The sequence below is a fragment of the Hippoglossus stenolepis genome, chromosome 3 (genome assembly GCF_022539355.2).
Source record: "Hippoglossus stenolepis isolate QCI-W04-F060 chromosome 3, HSTE1.2, whole genome shotgun sequence".
NCBI classification, from domain to species: Eukaryota; Metazoa; Chordata; class Actinopteri; order Pleuronectiformes; family Pleuronectidae; genus Hippoglossus; species Hippoglossus stenolepis.
The window spans coordinates 10,786,346-10,805,985 of record NC_061485.1 but is presented as its reverse complement, the minus strand read 5'-3'; the positions used below and the strand labels follow the sequence as shown (position 1 = coordinate 10,805,985).

Here is a 19,640-nt window from a genome sequence, read left to right as displayed (position 1 = left end):
GCAGTATAATCAATAACGTCTCCTGTGGTCCTCTTATATCCCGTCAAATCCTCACAGATACGTGTGTTATACGTGGCAACCTTATCACACTTTCTGAGGGATTTCCTTCCCCTCTCATTTGACACATGTTCAGTTACTGATGTGCGTCTGTAAGTGAAGTGTTCCTTTTTCTTCTTAGCGTTCGTTAATGCTTTATTTTTTACATTTAGGTGAAATGAGAGGGGAGGTAAAAAAGCTCCTATATTTCTGAAAAGTGGTCCCCAGTGGGCTGTTTCTCCTCAGTTTTATAAGACTTGTACTGATCTAGAACTTTGGCGTGTGCCCATTTACAGTTCTCTTCAAAAGGGAGCAAGTGAGATCTATAATTAGGGAATGCGTTAAGCTCTTAACAGTCTCTTCAAAAAGCTTTCTCTGCTCTATTTACTATTTTCTGCCCTGTGTGGTTTCGACTTTTGGGTACGTACAGTAGGCACTGCGAGCTTGATGAACCTCTCGGCGTTGGGTGGGCACGATTATGTTACCCAGGGCTGATTATACCCTTCGTACGGATAGTTGTCCATATGACTGCTATCACATGTATTAGTAGTTACAGGTTATTGTAGGTTTGGCCCCTTTAAATGCAACAAGTGGCATGTGATTGCTGCTTTTAAAAACTATATGTAAATCTAATAGACCTGGTGTGATATTACTTCAACTAAAGGTAATTAATGGCAAAAATATACGATTGAAACTTTTCTGGCCGAGCAGGCAGATATTTTCTGTTTAAAGACCCCAAGACATCAACTTTCCAAAGGTTGTCTCTCCGTGCTAAGATCTAAATTAAGCAAATATACCAGTACTCCGGTTTTGACTTGACCAGTGTGTGTGTGTTTGTGTTCATGAGTGATCAGATTTTATAACATTGAACCTGTCTTGATTTTATTTAGAGTACAGAACTCAATAGTGTGCATACTTCAGAGAAGACCAAGTAGTCTCCTTAAATCCAATCAAGCGGAAACAAATTACACAAACTCATTGATATCAATCTAGTAAACATGTGTGATTGTCTTTCATCAAGATCCCAGCGTGGACTTCTGGGAAATTGATGATAATGTAAAAAAAACAGCAACGTTATAGAAAGTGAAAAAAATTCCTCCATCCGCCTCTTTGTACGCATCTGCACAAAAATGTCTTTCTTCACCCAGGTCCCATCACTCTATGAAGTTTCATGGAAATCTGTTCTGTAGGTTTTACATAATCCTGTTGACAAATGTAAAAAATTAAGCAAATTGACCAAAAGAATTCCACGTTACGATGTGACAAAATATTCAAAAATATTCAATGGCCCCTTGTCAATACAACTCAGGCCTGAGACTGATCTAGTCACTTTGTTCACCATTCACCTGATACCACCTCTTTAAAAAATTGAATTTATCCGTTTCAAAATGAGTGTTAGCGAAGCAAATGTATTGACAATACTTTCTTGGTTAGTAAACATGCTTTACTCAAGGAATCAATCAATTATCTTTATTGTCATTGCATCAGGATGATCACATTTCATTGACTTTATTACTGTGCTTGCAGGCTACTAGTCTAGTTACCAGACATACTGTATCATACACCAGCCTCTCCCAGTTTTCCCAACCATCAAAAAGAGACACAACTTTAATTCAGTGTATTGTGATACCTTAATTCCTGTACTTTTAATTAGGGTGTGTTACACAACCTGACATTATTTCACTTTGGTAAAAAACAGGAAGCAATAAGTCTGTCTCTAACAGACTGTCTCCTTCACCAGTGGTCAACATTTCCGTGCAAACGTTGTTGTGGAGCCGTGTCTCTTTGGCGAATCCTCCTCTGGTTGCTCTGCTCCAGAGAAGGAGAAACCGCTTTGAGGTGATGGCAGTGAGTGAGTGTGCGCTTTGTTTGCTTCTGAGCAGAGATGGAGTCTTCCTCCTTCATGCTGCATGATGCTTCACGCTGTGTGGTTGTCTCTACAGAAGTGGACAGGTGGTGAGACATCAAATGAAAAGGCATGGAAAGGTTAAATAACTAATGATATTGAATCTAAATACTTTTTTTTAATGTTTCTTGGATATGTTTATTGAATCAGATCAGATGTGCAGACTACAGTTAACCTGTAACAAAATGCATTTGAAATAAAATTCACTTGCCTGATTGACAGTGTATATTTACTGGTGTATAGTGGTTACCACTGTCACCAGCCTGTGTGGAGTTTGCATGTTCTTCCCATGTCTGCGTGGTATTCCTGCTTCCTCCCACACTGGGGTTAGGTAAATTGGAGCCTTTAAATTGTCCATGTGAATATAAGCATGAATGGTTGTTTGTCTCTGTGTGTCAGCCCTGGTGACCCAGGGGGTACCACGCCTCTCTCCCAGTGTCTGCTGGGAGTGGCCCTGGCTACCCTGCGAAGTGGTGATAGATAATTGACGGAGGGATTTAACTTTTACTTTTTCACTGAGAGGTTTGGCTTGTTTTGATGAATAGAAAATCTTTTGTTAATATTCTTTGCACTCAGAAATATAGACTGCACCTGTACCATATCATACATTACTGGAATATTTGATTGAATTTTCAAATCACATCCTTTGCAAAGAAAAGAAAATGGGGGCGACTTTGAGCAGCTCACATTCAGAGAACAAGGAACAAATTATCTCACTCCATAAGCCTGGGCAGAGCATGCAGGCGGCAGGACATAATGTATAAATTCCTCTGCGGAAATCATGCGTTTTATTTAACAGTACGTCGACACTGGCGTCGGCCCTTATCGCCAAAAGGTCTCCAATCTCCTCGTCTTTCCACGTGGACATCTCCGTCAGCAACTTCTATGTGTATGACATTTTCCGGACACGTAACAAGGCGACTGGAAGGAAAAGTGTCTGGAGCAACTAACTCGGACATTTGTGTTCTCATACACAGCCCCTCCCAAGAATTTCTGGAAAATGTTCGGACTTCAGTGCATGTCTGGTGGGAGCTGGAGTTTCTGTTTCTGTATTTTCAGATTTTCGTCTCTACTGATGATGTCCTCATTTCCATTTAGCATCTTAGTAAATTCAATTTTACTTTCAAAATAGTACAGTAAAATAAGACTACTACTTATTCGCTAGGTAATTTATTTTTTCCTTTTGAAAAATTAAAAACCTTTCAAGCCCTGCATGCATTCAGTACATTCGTTAGCTTCCTTGTGTACGAGCAAGTTCATCCAGCAGGCAACTCTCGTGATAAAGTAGTGATGGTTTTGCCAGATAATTCGTCTTGGTGGTAACACGAAAGCACGGCAGCGGCACAAACAAGCATGAAACAAAGCAGTGGGACTCTTTGGATGTTAGACCATGTCTATACATTGACATCACACGCTTGGATTTAAGTGCTTCTTTCTTTTCGGGGGTGAATAGCCTTCTGTTTTCTACATTTGTTTTAAATTGGCCTCTTGGTAACATTAGGCCATTACAGCGACCGAATAAGTGTGTATAATGGCGGATCAATGGAATATCTCGCCATAATGCATTTCCCTTGACATTCCCCTCTGGGCTGTAGCCCTCAGAAAATTAACAATGTTAATAATACTGCGACGGAGGGGGAAAATTGAAATGATTAGATGTGTTTTACTTCGCTGCTGATGGAAATGTGGTGAGAGGGAATCAGGGTCAGGGATAGACTTGCCTTGCAGCATGACTCGGTGCTATTTTTCCAGGCTGTGTGGTCAAAGATTCAGAGAGCTTGTCAACGGAAAATGAGAGAGCGAGAAAAGAGGAGAAGAGAGAAAGAGGGGAACATATAGACAGAGAGGCTGCGAGAGAGGGATAGGGTAAACAATGTACCAGTGAATATCATGTACATTTGTACGGCTGTGGATGCTGCTGATTGTAGCTTCAGATATTCGTCACTTGGGCCGTCACTTGAGCCGGCCATGAAAAAAAACAGAAGAGACAGCACGCTTTAGATTAAATGACCTGCCCGGCTCATGTGGTCGGTCTCTATTTGGAGCATGTTGGTGGTTCTGAGTAATCCAACCGCCAACAGGCTGCATTTCAACCAGTGGACAGAACGTGTCCAGTCATCAGACATGGTGGTAATCAGGAGAAAGTAATCCTTTCCCTATGTGATGATTTTTTCCTTTTCACCTGCGGACTTTTTGTCCTTACACGAGTACAAGCGAGGCGAGATGTTTCCTGAAGGTTAATACTGCGAAGATTGTTTCTGAACGATCCTTTCAGTGCAACGTCCCCTCCCCACCACCATCAAAGTCTCATTCGCTGCCGTCTCGCTGTGATATCTTGGTGACCACATGTCAGAAATAATCCCACATGGCGCTGGGGAGACATTAATTGTTTTCCTCTATGAAAACTTTCTGACTGTTTGTAGAATGAGTTATTATCCCGAGCTGGAAGTACAAAATGTTGTGAAACACGCTGAATGTGCTGTTTGGCATACAGGGTATTTTACGTTCAAGTATCAGCTCGAGGAACACAGAAGTCCATCTACTCCCAAACAAATCCCAGTCCACCGCCTTCTTGCTGTATACAAGCCGACATCTGGCCTGTAATCTCGCCGTCTGTCGAGGAGACCTGTGGCCACCTAATGACCCCGACAGGCGTCATGCTTGCAATTGCTCAGGATGGCGCAATGACTGCAATGACAGTCTCTTTCAATATTTCTTTATACATACTTTGTGAAATGAGAGGGACTTAGAGGATTACTGTGCCTCTGACTGGACACTGCAGGTTAAAGCAACACTACATGCAGTGTGGCAGGGTTGGATGGATCTTAATAGCTAAAGAAAACCTCTGTCGCAACAATAATTTCATGCATTCAAAATGAAAATACATAAAAAAAAGAGGTTTATATCTGGATGGTTAGCCTCATCCACATTACGCCTTTTATCAAACGGATTTGATCTGGAAATTCAAATTTAAACTGAATAGCACTCAGAGGAATGCAATCCCTCTGCTAAGGCCTTGTATTCCCCTTAAATTCAATTAAGCTGCATCAAATCACACACACACATATTAGTTCCCTAAATGTGCCTGATTTTTTAAAGTGAGGATTCCTTAAATTATTTCCTGGGCAAATGGAGAAAATGTTGGAAAATACACAATGTTATAGAAAGTAAAAAAAATATTCCTGAATCCACGCCCTGATCCAGATCCGTACCAAAATGAAACGTGCTTTTCCTTGGTTTGCCACCACATCCTTCCAAGAAGTTTCGTGGAAATCCGACCAGTAGTTCTTGTGTAATCTTCCTTAAAAACAAACCAACTAACGAACAAACGGAGAGGGGTGAAAACACAACCCCCTTGTCGAAAGGTAAAAATATCATTCTGTTTGTTGTGTTTAAGTCTATTTTACGGCAGTGCTGTGTACTTGACCATTTAACTCCAGTCAAACCTGGGTCACAATGAAATCTTCAGGCCTCATAAAAATTTAATTAGACTTGAGGCTTGAAACCAAAAACATTCAGCCTGGCTTTGACCTGGTAAAATCCCACGGAAATAAAAAAGTTAAAAGAAAGCATCAAGCAGATTTTGCATTGAGTTTCAGCTAAAAATTGAATTGCTTGACCTGTGTTTAACTGTTTTCTGTTCAAGTTAAAGTCATAATAAACAAAGCTTTAAAAAAAAAAAAAACTCATTAAATGTTGTGTGATATATATATATATATATATATATATATGGTCAGTGTTGAGACCTGAAAGACACTGGGACTCGTAATCTGATTTGGAAGACTTGGATTTGCCTTGAAGGACTTAAAGGTCACAGTGTGCTTCAAATGAGGAACTTGTCAGATCATCAAACAAACTGAGCGGACGTTTTGACCGAAAACAGCCCTGTGTTGAAGCAGTGCAGGGGGGCAGCGGTGCTGGGGGTGTGTTGCTTTAGGCACTGGTGAGGCATTCAATTCAATCCAGGAAGTCCCGTTTGAGGAAAAGATCTGAGAATCTGAAGCCTTTCTCCGATGCCAAAACACTGCTTTGACGATTGCAATGTAAACATCAGAAATACCTTTGGCCAATGCTACAAGCCAACTTGCATGTATGTGACTTGCCAATGCAGCACCTTGCCCGATAATATCATGTTGCGTTGTCTCAAAAGTTGAAAATGGTTCGACTATTTTGCCAGACGACCCTGTGTTGCTTCGGCGGGTGGAGACCTCTGCATTGACTTCCTCTCTCCGTTCAAATAAGTGAGAAGGCTGCGTTTTTTCACGTTGGACATTCAAATAATTGTCATAATTTCTGAAACCAACAGTTCAGGCCCCATATTTAATCCATACGAAAATATACAAAATTGTAATGTAAGTTTTATTTCTTCTCTCATGGTGGTCTCTGGAACAAACATCACGGCCTGGGCCTGGTTCTGGTGCAAACCTCTGGGTCATGGTGTCTTTAGTGTGAGTCTCTGTATTGCAGGCCACTACCTCCAGCTGACTCTCCTCAGCCACTACTACGGTTTTCAGGGTGGACCGGTACAGTGCCAGTGTGAATCTTGGCCTGCCAGGGAAACGTGTGTGGCCACAGAATATGAGACCATCAGGAAGTAGGCGAGCAGGCAGCTGGGACAGCAGAAGTGGAATATGGCGAGTGGATTAGAAGCAGACGGACCAGTCCACCTTTCTGTCAGCATCAGACTGGGTGGAGTTTTGAATGGAATTGATCGCCGAAAAAATTGTTAGAGGAATCAAGCATCAATTAGAGTTCTTAATAAAGCTCAAATAAAAATAAATCCGATTTCAGGTGAACACCCAGAGAAACCAAATCCTGAAAGGTTGGTCGGACCAACTGGGCCGTGCTGGAGACATGAGTAAGAGACATCACAAAATTACACAAGTCTTGATGTCTCATTTAAGGACACAGTGTCTGAATATGAAACAGTGACTTCTACGACTTTTCTCGTGTATGAAATGTGTAACACCATGAATATCCTCGAGGAAAGATTGTGTGAATTGTATTCTCATTTGAATGATTATAACAGCTATAAACAATTTTGCCTTTAGATGACTTTTTATACAAACTTGTCCATGTTATGGATACGTAACGGGTCCAAACGGGACCAGGCGTCTTTTTGAGGGTTAAGACTTGGTTTGTAAGGTTTAGGTCACAATTAGGTTTAGTCAGTTAGGGTGAGATTTAGTTTTATGATATAGGCTCGGGTTAGGAATTAGCTGTGACATGTATGTGTATTTGGATGCTTTCAAAAGAATCTGAGTTATCAAGTTATTTTCTTGCTGTGATTCCTCTGATCAATTTAGCTTTTTTCTCTTGTATTTTAACTCCTAGTGATTTCTTTAAACCGTGTCATGTCAGAGGGTGCTGAGCTGTACTGTCCCCCCGAGGGCCGACCAACACCCTCCCCTCTCCCCCTGCCGGTTTCTACATATTTAGTCAGTGCCCCCAGACTCTGACAGCAGCTGGTGCTGAGGTTTGGGTGGGAGCTCATTACTCCCTGGCGGAGCCCTGCCAAAAAAGAGGGGAGGGTTTTTTAAAAGGAGTAAGTTGAGGTTTTCTTTTTTTGGGTTACTTTATTTCGTACGGCACATCCAACTCCATGCATTGTGTGATCTGTTCCATGTGTCGTGTGTGTGTGTCTGTGTGTGTGTACCACCAGCAGTCATCTCTCGTACCCTCGCCCTGGAAATAACTTATGTTCCTCTTGATTTAATGAACTCTCCTCATGGATGTTCTTATTGTACTAAAATAACCAGAATTCTACTTCTGAGTCCATCCCAGTGTTTCCTGTTAGAAAATGTTTGTTAATATTTTTTCCTGGGTTTTTCATACTTATTCTTTTACATTGAAACAGAAGTCAGACACAGTTTTTATAATATTATAATTTCGACTCATTGAATCTTATAAAATTCAAACTAACACACTTTAAGGAGCTATAATGTAACTTTAACCCTGATCTGCTTCAGCTCTGTGGTCCACCACTCTCAAGTCAAAGCCTCCATCTCTCCGGCTCTTTTCCTCCCAGCAGAAGATCGTTCAAAGCCTTACATTTGATGCCTTAGTGCTATAACGATGTGGTTTTGAGGACTGGAACTATCGTTTATTTATGAAAGACATATCGCACTGCAGGAGAGGGATAATGTCTTCAAGTGGGTCAAACGAGTGCGCTCGCGTCCGTGTTCTAGACGGGTGACCAAGAGTATCATGTGTCCCTGTCTATTGAGTGATTGTGTGGAACAGAAGTGAAGTGTTTTTGACTTGTCTTTCCTCTTCTGGAGAGGAGACTGATGTGGGGGCTTCCTGGTGATTCAGATCAAGACGGGAGACGGGGATCGAGACGAGCAAAAGCAAGGTTAGAAAGACAGGAGTTGTTCATTAAAGCAGGATTGGAAATGGTCAAAACTAGAGCTTGAAATGATGCGAAAAGTCCAGATTTTGGATTTGCGGGAGGCCAAAGCTGGAAAAAGGCTGCAAGTCCTGAGAGAAATGGTGAGCGGATAGGGAAGGGCATAAAATACAAAAATAGAAGGACATTATAGGTAGGTAAAATAAGCAGGTCATACCTAAAGGGGACTTTATTACTTATAACCTAAAACCCCTAAAATCAAAACAAAAAGGCCAAGCCGCACCATATGTGTGCAAGAGGAAGCTCAAGTCTTCTCTCCTTTAGACCACCCAACGCTTTTACCCACACACACTCCTGAAAAACACTGAGCCTGCGCAGGTCTAAATCAACCAGACTTCACATATTTCACAAGATCTTGGAACTAAGTTTATTACTTTCAGTTAATCTATTCTTTTATTGATGGGAGAAACACCAAACCGCACAAGTAAAACAGACGGAGCAAGGTATCGGGATGTGGAGCGTAATTTGTTTTGAATGAAAAGTTCCACGTTGCTGAAAAGTTTGATGAAAAACTTTTAAACAGGAAGTAAGATGGGATTTCCTTTTCTTTTCCATCTATGAGATAAACAATTTGTCCAAACTGACTGAGGCTACTGGAGTGCAAATGTAGGAATTCTCTCAAAGCTCATGGCACTTTGACTGAAAATAAAGAAGAAACCTTCCTTCCCCCCACTTGCCTGAAGCCACAGCATGTGGTCTACTCTGTTGCTGCTCTAAAAATGGCAGGCGGGCGGCCTCGGGAGAAGCCCAGAACAGCCTCCACCGTAATGGCCGTGTGGGTGTGGCCCCTCGTAGATGGCTTTTGAGGGGGCCCCTCCCGGACGCCCGCACCCCTTGCCAGCGCCCAAGGGCTCCAGGCTGCCTGACCAGAGACACCGCGATGCGGCCCACGCTGAACCCAGGCCGAGCCGGGCTAGAGTGGGCTGGGCCAGGCTAGGACCAGGACAGGCTGCACAGCCACTTCACGGCAGGTTCCTGCGCTCCTGCCCTCTGCTGGGGTCACAGAGGACAACACAGACGTATGTGTGAAAAAGGAGAGGATTGGCCATCGCGCCCTTGTTGCTCCACTAAGGAGCATTTTAACAAAACGATTCGATTTGTTTTTCTATGATTTGTTTTATAATGTTTGTTTTTTTCATGCTTCAAGTTACATGTCATTGATCTATTTAACTCCATGTAGTATTTATTGAAAATAAATAAAGGAACACATAATGAAAAAGATATTCTAAATAAAAAATGAAATTAGAGTAAATTAATGATTTAAAAACTAAATTAGAAATTTAAAATTAAAAAAGGACAAAACATTAAAAGCAATGTAACGTTTCACAACCTTTTCAAAGATTTGACTCTCCGTCGAAAATATGATATTTGAACACAATATTTGAATAGGTACTTTTACTCATTGTACTCACAGTTAATATACATGGTACTAGTATTTTCATCTTATGCTGCAATACAGTTCAACTCCGTTACATTTTAGAGGGAAATAGTGTTGCGCTACATTTATCTGTCAGAAATAATGATCAGTTAGTTTGGAAGTGAAAGATTTGCATATAAACCTTTTGATGGGTTTATATGATATAATGTGTTGCTATAAATAAAATCAGCCAACAGCATATAAAGTTGCTTGAACACTGACAACAGTAAAAATCGGCTTAAAATGAATGTGTCAATAATAAGTCAATATATAATGATAACTCTGATGAGACTAACATTGAATACCTTTATTTTTGTTACTTTTTTATATTTCTCCTTCAATACTTCTCGTAATTTTGAATCTACTGTAGGACTATTGCTTGTAACAGTGGTATTACTTTTAACAAGACCAAATAATCTGATTACAAGTTCTTCCAAGGCGGTAAAACCATAACAGACAGTAGTAGGTGCCTGGCAAAGACTGGCGCCAAGACAATGAAATGAGCTGGTATGTTCTGTGCTGCCATTTCTACTGTTTTAATGTGGTGAAGAGAAGGCTTTAATCCTTGAAAGGATCCCTGGCAGGTCAAACAAACACAGAGCAATTCCATGTATGTATCCTGTGGAAGTGTAGCCTGTCATTGAGAGAAACATACAGCAGCGATTTCTGGGGAACACTGTCCGTCTGCGCTCAGACTTCACGTCTTAGAGGCCTGTAGCACACAGACAAGTGTTGGAAGAGCAGAACAGCCTCATGTGTTTCAAAACATTTTGTGAGTTGCTGCATTTTCCATCGTATTGCTTTTTAAAAGGGATCTATTATGATTGTCCTTATTTTCCATCACATATATATTATATACTGTCATTTGGTGTTGGCAGAATTTTAGTCAAAACTACTGCATTTGTTTTTCCTGACTTTTTCCACTTAATTCAGCATTTTAGTACAAACTCTCATTCAACTATCAACAGGGACATAAATAGAAAATCTTAAAAAAATTATTTGGATTGTAATAATAAACCAATATGTTTACATTTTAAACAACAGTGAAATTAGAATGGCACTCAGTAGAGCGCATATCTCTGCCAACGCCCAACAGTCCCCTAAAATTCAATTCACCAAGTTACACACATTATAGATATCAGTTCCCTAAATGTGCCAGATTTTTTTCAGCAAGATCCTTCAATAATTACATTGCATAATGTGAATTGTGTGTCTTTGCCTCTGTCATGTTGCGATTTGAATCAGCGTCCGGTGCGAGTGATGTGTGATCGTGTCTATTCGAATCTTTGCATTGACAATTTTGACAATTTTGTGGACCAAGCACGACAGCTCTTGCTTCTTCCGTTTCGACAACAGGTCACAGGAGTAACACGCCGCAAAAATTTGCTCCTCATTTGGTGTGAACACAGCGTTCGGCCTCCGGATGTTCAGACAGTCAGAGGAAGTGGGCCTTTAAGGTGGGAGCCTGTTTGTGAGCCTGTTTGACTCAGAGGTTCAAGTTCAACTGAGGAGCTGCATTAAAGACAGTTTAAGATAAATAAGAACCTTTTTTGAACTGTGAATCTCGAGTGGACTCCGAGAATAAAACATATAGAGCTTGAGATGAGCATAACGGAGGACGTGTATGGTCATGGTTCAAGGGCACCTTGAACCATGACCATACAGCTGATGTGCACCAACCATGTGTAAAACATCCCTGCACGGGTTAGGTTTTATGTGTAAAACGGCACATGTGACGGTAATACGGCCTGAACTGTGATAGTGAGTGATAGGGTGAAGCCAGCCAGTCACCTTCTGGTTTGAATCAGCGGAAGGGGATCGGAGGGGGCTGCTCTCGGTAGGTTGGCTTTTATTGCTTCTCCCCTTTGGTTTTAAACAGATCTGCCTGTTTGTGGAAGTGTGGCTGGCGGTTGGCTCCTCAGCTGGCAAGGCAGCGGTGTTTAATTGCTCTTTGTTGTGGCAGGTTGGGGGGGAAGGAGGCGCTGTGGTCGCCGCCTCACAATGGCGCTTCGGCCTGCCAGCGCACACACACACATATTGAGACACACATGGATGCACGCACATGCACCTACACACTCACGCAAGCGTGCTATGCATACTTGAACACAAACCCGTATTAGTATGCAAGCCCAGATGCACACATGTACATAAGGTAGTATATTTCGGTTGTAATTCACATTAGGTAAGAGCTCCATGGTCCTGATATATATAACAGTGCACAGAGGAAACGACTTAATGATGTAACAATATTGGTTTATAATGGACTTACTAAGTGTTGGGGGAAATAAAGGAGGAATTATAGGGAGAATAAACAGGAGCAGCATGGTTTGTATATTTGTGCTGTTCTGTGAATGGGCAAGCATATAATTATCACATTTACGGGGAAGAGCCGCCGAATAATGGGTCATAGCGGGTGTAGGGCAGTAATTCACCCTCCCTCACTCAGCCCCTCCCTGCTTGTGTGTTTGTGTGTGTGTGTGTGTGTGTGTTTTCTTTTTTGTTAGAGAGAGAAACCTGGAAACATCTGATTTATCTTTCAAGGCTAGTCTGTTCCTAATCATATGATGAACTAATGTTTGAACAGTGAGCGGCAATTACATGTTTCCTCTAAACCAGATCACATTGGGATTCGGGGTTCGCCTTTCCCTCCTATAACAAATTAGGTTTGTCGATCAGACGACGCAGCTTCACCTTCCTCCGCCTCAACCTCGGCGTCTCCAGCGATGCCCTCGGCCCCGGCCAAACATTTCTTTGCCATGTTTACTTTTCCTCCAGCCCCTGCACGTGTGTTTACCCAAATCTGAGGTAGACGGGGTTTTTTTTTCTCTGCTCCCTCCGTCACGATGGCTTTTGTGCTCAGCTGTGGTGAGTTTTGTGTATTTTTGTGTAATTTACTCCTACAATTGGAGGAATGATGTGCTCCTCTGCTCTGCCCAGACCCCACCTCATCCCCCTCCCTCCCAGAGAGGCTCTTTTCCATTGATGCGCTTACTGTAAAGTGTTCCCCCTGCCTCCATCGCTGACCACATCAACTTGGCCAATCACTGATGACTCATTATACACACATAAACAGAACAAAGCACAAACAGTCATCACAGAGTTACAGCACACGTTTACACATGCAGCGCAGCAGCGTCTCTCCGTTCCCTCTTTTGCTGTTTTTCTTTGTCGCCCTCCCCCTCCTTCACCCTCAGTGTCTCTCGCTCTGTAACGAACACACACACACACACACACACACACACACACACACACACACACACACACACAGAGCGTATGGATGTGGGCAGAATGAACAGAACGCTACGCCACTGTAATTTCTGGAAATGAAAATGGAAACTGGCACCAATTAGGGAAACCAATAAAGCAACCTCAGTTCTATACGTCTGCCAAGTGGTAGAGGGGATTCAACTGGAGAGTATGGAGTTACATCCAGCCTGTAGGTTATCATCCAGATAACATCATCCAGTTTTATACCATAGATGCCGCTACATCTCTGCTGCTGCACTCTCCTCTCTGCCTCAACAGAAGCACGACGGCGTATTTAGCAGATGTTTTACTGTCACTTATCTTTTTTCACTTGGGATGAGCTTGTTACTTGTTGATTTAAAGTCTTTGTTATTTTACAAGTCGCAAGATGAACTCATTGAGTCATCTTAATAGCCTTGTTTTAAGTGAGTCCATATTTAAATACACTGACAGATAAGAGTGCAGCAGTGAAAGGGACATGGTTTGTTTTTCTCTTTTATTATACTGTCCAGATTTATGATACAGCTGAGACAATAAACAGAAACACTAACAAGTCAGGATATAATTAATAAAATGCAAATGCAAAACCAAAGACAGACACAGTTAAACCTGCTGTATGTAACTTGAGCTGTTAGGGGTCAATCGAAACAATAACAAAAGACCTTTGAAGATGTCGCGAAGCAGCGTGGGATCATCAGAGTTGAAAATCTGCCTGACAGGAATTGTGGATTTCTCTGGATCTGAACATTGTTGCAAAGATTTTGGATAATGTAAGAACACAAGTCAACTAAAGATACAAGATAGGTCTAGTTGTTTTTAGAAGTTACATATTATATCTTTAAGTTTGACATGATTCAAAAGTTCCTGTTGATTTATTTTGCACAGAAAATCTTTTACATTCCAGACATGAGAGAGGGACATGTTTTGATTCAGTTTAACACTTACTAATTGCAGCCCTCATGGCTGCTGCCATTAATTGGTTCCTGCAGCCGGCTGTATTTTAGAAAGGAAAAGGAATGGAGGCAGATGGGGCTCTGAGTTTAATGCTGCCTCTGGTAGAGACACAGTTATGGGGTAATGATTCTGTGTCCCTCTGGTGCTGATGTGGTGTTGAAAGAGAGAGAGACCTGAGCTTCAGGAGAACCACTAAATACTGCCACATTCATCCAGAGCAGCAGTCAATGGCACACGCCTGTCACGTGATCAGGTACGCACTCACATGTGCATGCTCATACACACACACACACACACACACACACACACACACACACACACACACACACACACTCAGACAAACACTAAGTAGGCTGCATCTCTCATGTATACCGTGGAGAACTTAATACACACAAGCAAATCAAAGTAAACTACACTTACCACCCTGTAGTTGTATGCCTCCGCCAACCAGTGCAGTTTCAATCTACATCCCCTTTTGTCACCATATGAGGTTACTGTGAACTTTGACCACTGACTTGAAATATCATGTTTAAAAAGCCCAAAACATGTTTTGTAAGGTCCCACTGAACATGGCCTTTGACCACCCAAATCGAATCAAATCGTTTATTTTTGAGTCCAATAGACTCCACAAGAGTGGGACAGACAGACGCCCAAAAGCATAATGCCTCCGGCTGGCTGTCGAGAGTGGGGAGGCATAAAATGCTTTCACCAATTACAAAACAGATTCTTGACATAAAAATGTTTTTAGAAAATGAGCAGATAATGATTACGTGCCAGGCATTAGTGTCTCAGTCCCTGTCCCTGTGTGTGCAGCATTTCTGTATTTTACAGCATTTTTCTTCATATCATGTATGTTCTTTCAAACTGATCAATATGATTTAGCCTTTATATTATTCATTTGACTATATCACATATGTGTTGTCAAAGCGGTGAGATTTCTTCTGTCCATTTGCCCATCAGTTTTTTCAAAGCTGCAGTGAATTAATCTGTCTTCAGCCACCATTCACACTCATTTATTTGTGTGCATGAATAGGCTGAGACATCAAACACAACATTGAACAGTATGCACACATCCCACACAAATGTGGATGAACACACATGCAGAGACCAGACTCAAGAAAAGTTTTTCATCCACAAATTCAATCAAATAAAAGAGGTAAACTTGAACTGAGTTGAACTCACAGACAGAGAAATACTACTTAAGACACAGAGATGTGAAAACGCCCAGTCGTCAGTGATGCTGTTTTAGAAGATGCAAATATATGCAGTCACAAACATCCCTGTGTGCTTTCTTTTCCTGAATCCTCCCTCTCAATGAATCATGGATCCACTCAAACATTTTTGTTCTATAAAAACAATTTCACTGCAGACACTAGTTTGTTTTTCAAAAGGAAAAGTCTCTGTAGTTCTCTGTGGCTCTCAGACCGTTTAACTTTATCCTGACGTTTGCCGCCTTTATTGCTCTTTTCTTTCCCCTGGGCTGTCAATCCTCCTGTTCTATACATCTTCCGTTTCCTGTCTCTTTTCCTGTCCTCCATCCCTCCCTCGAGTTACTCTCTCCATCCCTGCCACCCCTTCTGTCTCCTTCTCTCCGTCTTTCTGGCCTCTCTGTCTGCCTCTCCCTCTCAGTTGGACTCATGTGGGACTGATTGAGCTTGAGGATCCAGCCCTCATCAAAGGCCGAGTGTGGTTGAATGCGAGCAAGCCACTGAGGCTCCAATCTCGCACTGGTTAATGAGCCTCCTCTCCCCCTTCCTCCTCCCTCTCTTCTTCCTCAGCCCCCTCCCCAGCCCCGGCATACCTCCAGCGGCAAAGCTCATACGATACAACCTTCCCCCCTTCCTTCTCTTTTTCCTTTTTCTCCTCCTTCCTTCCTCCTTCCCCCAGCCTCTCCACACTTCAGTGCTCTCATATAACACATCTCTCGTCCTTTTTTGCCGCTGCCTCTTTCCGCTCTTTCAGCTCATTCGTTGCCAACGCAGCTTCCTGCTGTCCTCCATAATTTATCTACATTTCAGCATTACTATATCCCCAAATTCTCTCCTCATTCTCCTCTCCCCTCGTTCCCCCAGTCGCTCCGCTCTCTCTGTCAGCCAAAGTCCCTCCTCAGGCTCAGCTCCAAACCAAGGCTGGCGTCTGTCTCTCTGTGTCTGACCCCCTCCTCCTCCTCCTCTAACCACCACCACCATCACCGCACTGATGATACATACACTCTCGCACTCTCTCTCGCTGCAGACCCTGACTTTAATCACTGCACACACTCAGGCACACTCCAGCCACACTTGTGCAAGTGCACAAACTGTGCACACACACACAACTATACACAGGTGGGCAACTTGTGAGCTACAAATTCATGCACATGTCTTTGTAAACACACACACAGACTGACATAATTTTGTTTAAGCATACATGAATAATTTATCATTTCCGCACTGGGTTCGTGATACTTTTTCTGAAGCAAGAAAAACAGCACAATAATTTGCATGAATTCACAAAGTCAGTGGTACAAAGGAACCACTTTTGTTTCTATTCCAGATGGTAACTTGGTTTTGGTCATTGAAATTCAAACAACTGCTTCTAAACATCACAGGAAACCAGTGAAAAGATGGTATAAGCCGTCTTGTTGGATACTATTTCCATCGCAGCTGCTGGAGAAGTGAGAGAAACAAGGGAGTGAATAAAAACAGATAAATGAAGGGGTGATACATAAGACTTATTAAATCATAAGATAATTAAAAAAAATAAGGCATTTTTCACTGGAAAGAAACAAGGTGGAAAATGAGTCTCTTTGCAAATTGCTGCCAGAGAAAGGAAATTGTGGTCCAAAATATTACATTTCAGTAGATAAATGCAGGTTCAAATCACTAATAATGAGTTTTGTTGACACTCACTGTAATAGCATGTTGAGAATAAGTGATTTATATGTGCATTTTATGATTTATACATTTTTTGCATTTAATTTATGTTTAACCCAACCTTGGAAGTTGTACTGTTATGTGTTCAATATATATATATGTTTTTTTAACTGTAATGCTTCAAAATACAGCTATACTTACAATATACATTATAAAACACATACAAACATTAAGTGAACTTACTAGAACTTACTTTTAATCAGATACAAAATATTTTGATGCATTGGACACAAACCATACCAAACGTTTAGGGACACATGCAGGCTCATATGGCCTCAGCAGAAATGTGACTTGAAGCTTTGCACAATATAAAACCAAACTCTCATTAGAACACAATAGGGGGAGATTGGGGGGGAATCAGGAACAAACTGGGGCTGTTGTGGCCAGAAATATAAGTCCATTTGTCCGTCAATCTTTTTCTTTTAAAAGAAACAAGAGAATAGTGGTTTTGTTTTCCAAAGAGTCCACATTTGAATACGGACCATATGTGCCTGTGTTGTATATGAGTAGTAGTTTATGGTTTTGATGATCTGTCTTTGTCCTGCTTTAATCCATTTTGTTAAAACTGGAGCCTTTCTCTCTTCACATGTGTCAAATTTCCTGTATCAAGATTAAAATAATTCTGAAAACCTGAGGCTACAACATGGTGACTACCTAACTAGTGGCCACCAAAACTTTCCGAGGCCTGTTCACCATAACTATGCCTGGAACGATGAGCTGCATCTAACCAAATGAAAATGTGTTGTGTCATTTTCAGTCTCAGCTGCGGTTCGATTGTTGCTGCAGAGAAAGGCCTCTGACTCGCCACTTTGGTTTGGGGCAAAAAAGACTCACTGTCCAGTCTGGTGAGTGTTTCTTTAGGGAATCATCTTGATGTGGTACCAACGTCAGCAGGCGGAGCATATTTGACAAACGACGGCACAGAGCTCCATTTTGTAATTTGGCCCAATCATCGAGTTAATTAGCAGCAGATGAAGTGGCACCACTTGTCATGTCTGAGCTCCACAAGAGAAAAGGCAATCTGGGGGCAAACTTATGGATTTTTAAAATTATATTTTTCAAACTTTTTAAAGGAGTTACACAACCCCACGCTCCGATATACAACTACTAACAATTCCCCTCTGTGCCATACGCATTTGTCCTGCTGTATACATGACACGCTTGCACTGTCCATATTTATACCCACAGTCATTCTAACTTTGAAATGCTACTTGTGGCATATTGTGTCATCTGCATTTGTTTAATGTTTGCTAGTTGCCATCTTTCTTCCATAAAACACTGCCAGTCAGTGCCCATGTATCATCACCTTCGCACTCAGCCTCACACCATCTCTGGCCCATCTCCCGTCTTTGTTGTGTGCGGTCGTCTGGATGAGGGCGGAGGGGGGAAGACCAGCAGTCAGACCACTGCATGTGTTTCCAATTCCCCCTTGTAGACCTTCGCCTCTCCTCTTCTGGCCTCCTTCTACCCTTCCATCTCTCCTCTCCTCTTGCGTGTGCCTGTCTCCCTCCTGTCCACCAAATTGCCCATTAGACTTAATATTTGTCGATCTGCCCGCCTGCCTGCGGCGTGGCGGCTGGCGAAGACCATCCTCCAGTTCATGCCAATTACACCATGGGAGACCACTTCTAACAATTTACACACACACACACACACACACACACACACACACACACACACACACACACACACACACACACACACACACACACACACACACACACACAGTAGTGTCTCCATACTTCAGAGGACATTACATTGACTAACATTGAATACCTTGTCTAAGAGTCTTACTTAACTGTTAACCATAGTTACCTAACCCTTACCCTTACCCTAACCTTAACCTTAACATAACCCCTAACGTTAACCTAAACCTTAATTCAACTTTAACCTAAATCTCACCTTAACTTTAATCTAACTTAAACCCAACCTTTATCTCAACTGTAAACTAACCTTATTATCCCTACCCTTAATTTAACTTTGACCTAAACTTAACCTTAAAAAACGTGCCTTAAGATTTAATGACACACACACACACACACACACACACACACACACACACACACACACACACACACACACACACACACACACACACATACACACACAGTTTTCCATCCATACATTCAACACACATTGTTTCTGGTAAATACTTTCTTGTATTGTGTTTGAAGAATAGATATGAGTGTCTTTCGTACAAAGAGTTTTAACTTTTGTGGAAAGTTTGATGATTGTCCATCATGCAGCTGAAAATAAAGCTGTAAAAATATAGTTCATCAAGGGACGACAAAACATCTGGTTTTACCCGACAATACGTACATGAATGTTCTTCATGCCTTTTTTAAACATCTCTTTTAAGGGACATTTGTAAATCTGAAAAAGTCCTTTGTTCCAAGAAAAAAACGACTGATCAAGTTAACACATTTCAAGCCCAAGACAGTGACCAAAAGAAATCAAACGATGCGGTCCAATGCTAAGCTAAACATTGTTATTGCAGTCTGTAATAAAGAGAGGAAACCTACAAAACCAGAGGCCCTCTGAGAGAAAGTTATTAATATCCTGTCAGCAGTAAGTTAGCTGTACGTGTACATGTCCCCTCCTCCTTCTCTTTGTTTTGTCTAGCAGTGGTCCTTACCACCGCTGCTGGCTGAGCGTTTGTCCCCCGCAGCGGCGAGACTGAGACGGCACGGTGATAAAACTGCTGACAGGAACGCAGAACAAATGGAGCCCATATATATAGTACATGCGTACATATGT

The 19,640-nt window shown here is 41.9% G+C and overlaps 1 long non-coding RNA gene across 1 annotated transcript in view; it reads left to right on the top strand.

Annotated features, from left to right (window-relative positions):
- Positions 1–17,728, top strand: part of LOC118105463 — a 31,423-nt gene extending 13,695 nt beyond the window's left edge. Inside the window, exon 3 of the long non-coding RNA XR_004695124.1 lies at positions 17,641–17,728. This is a non-coding gene — a long non-coding RNA (uncharacterized LOC118105463). The remainder of the gene's footprint in view (positions 1–17,640) is intronic.
- The last annotated feature ends 1,912 nt before the right edge of the window (positions 17,729–19,640 follow it).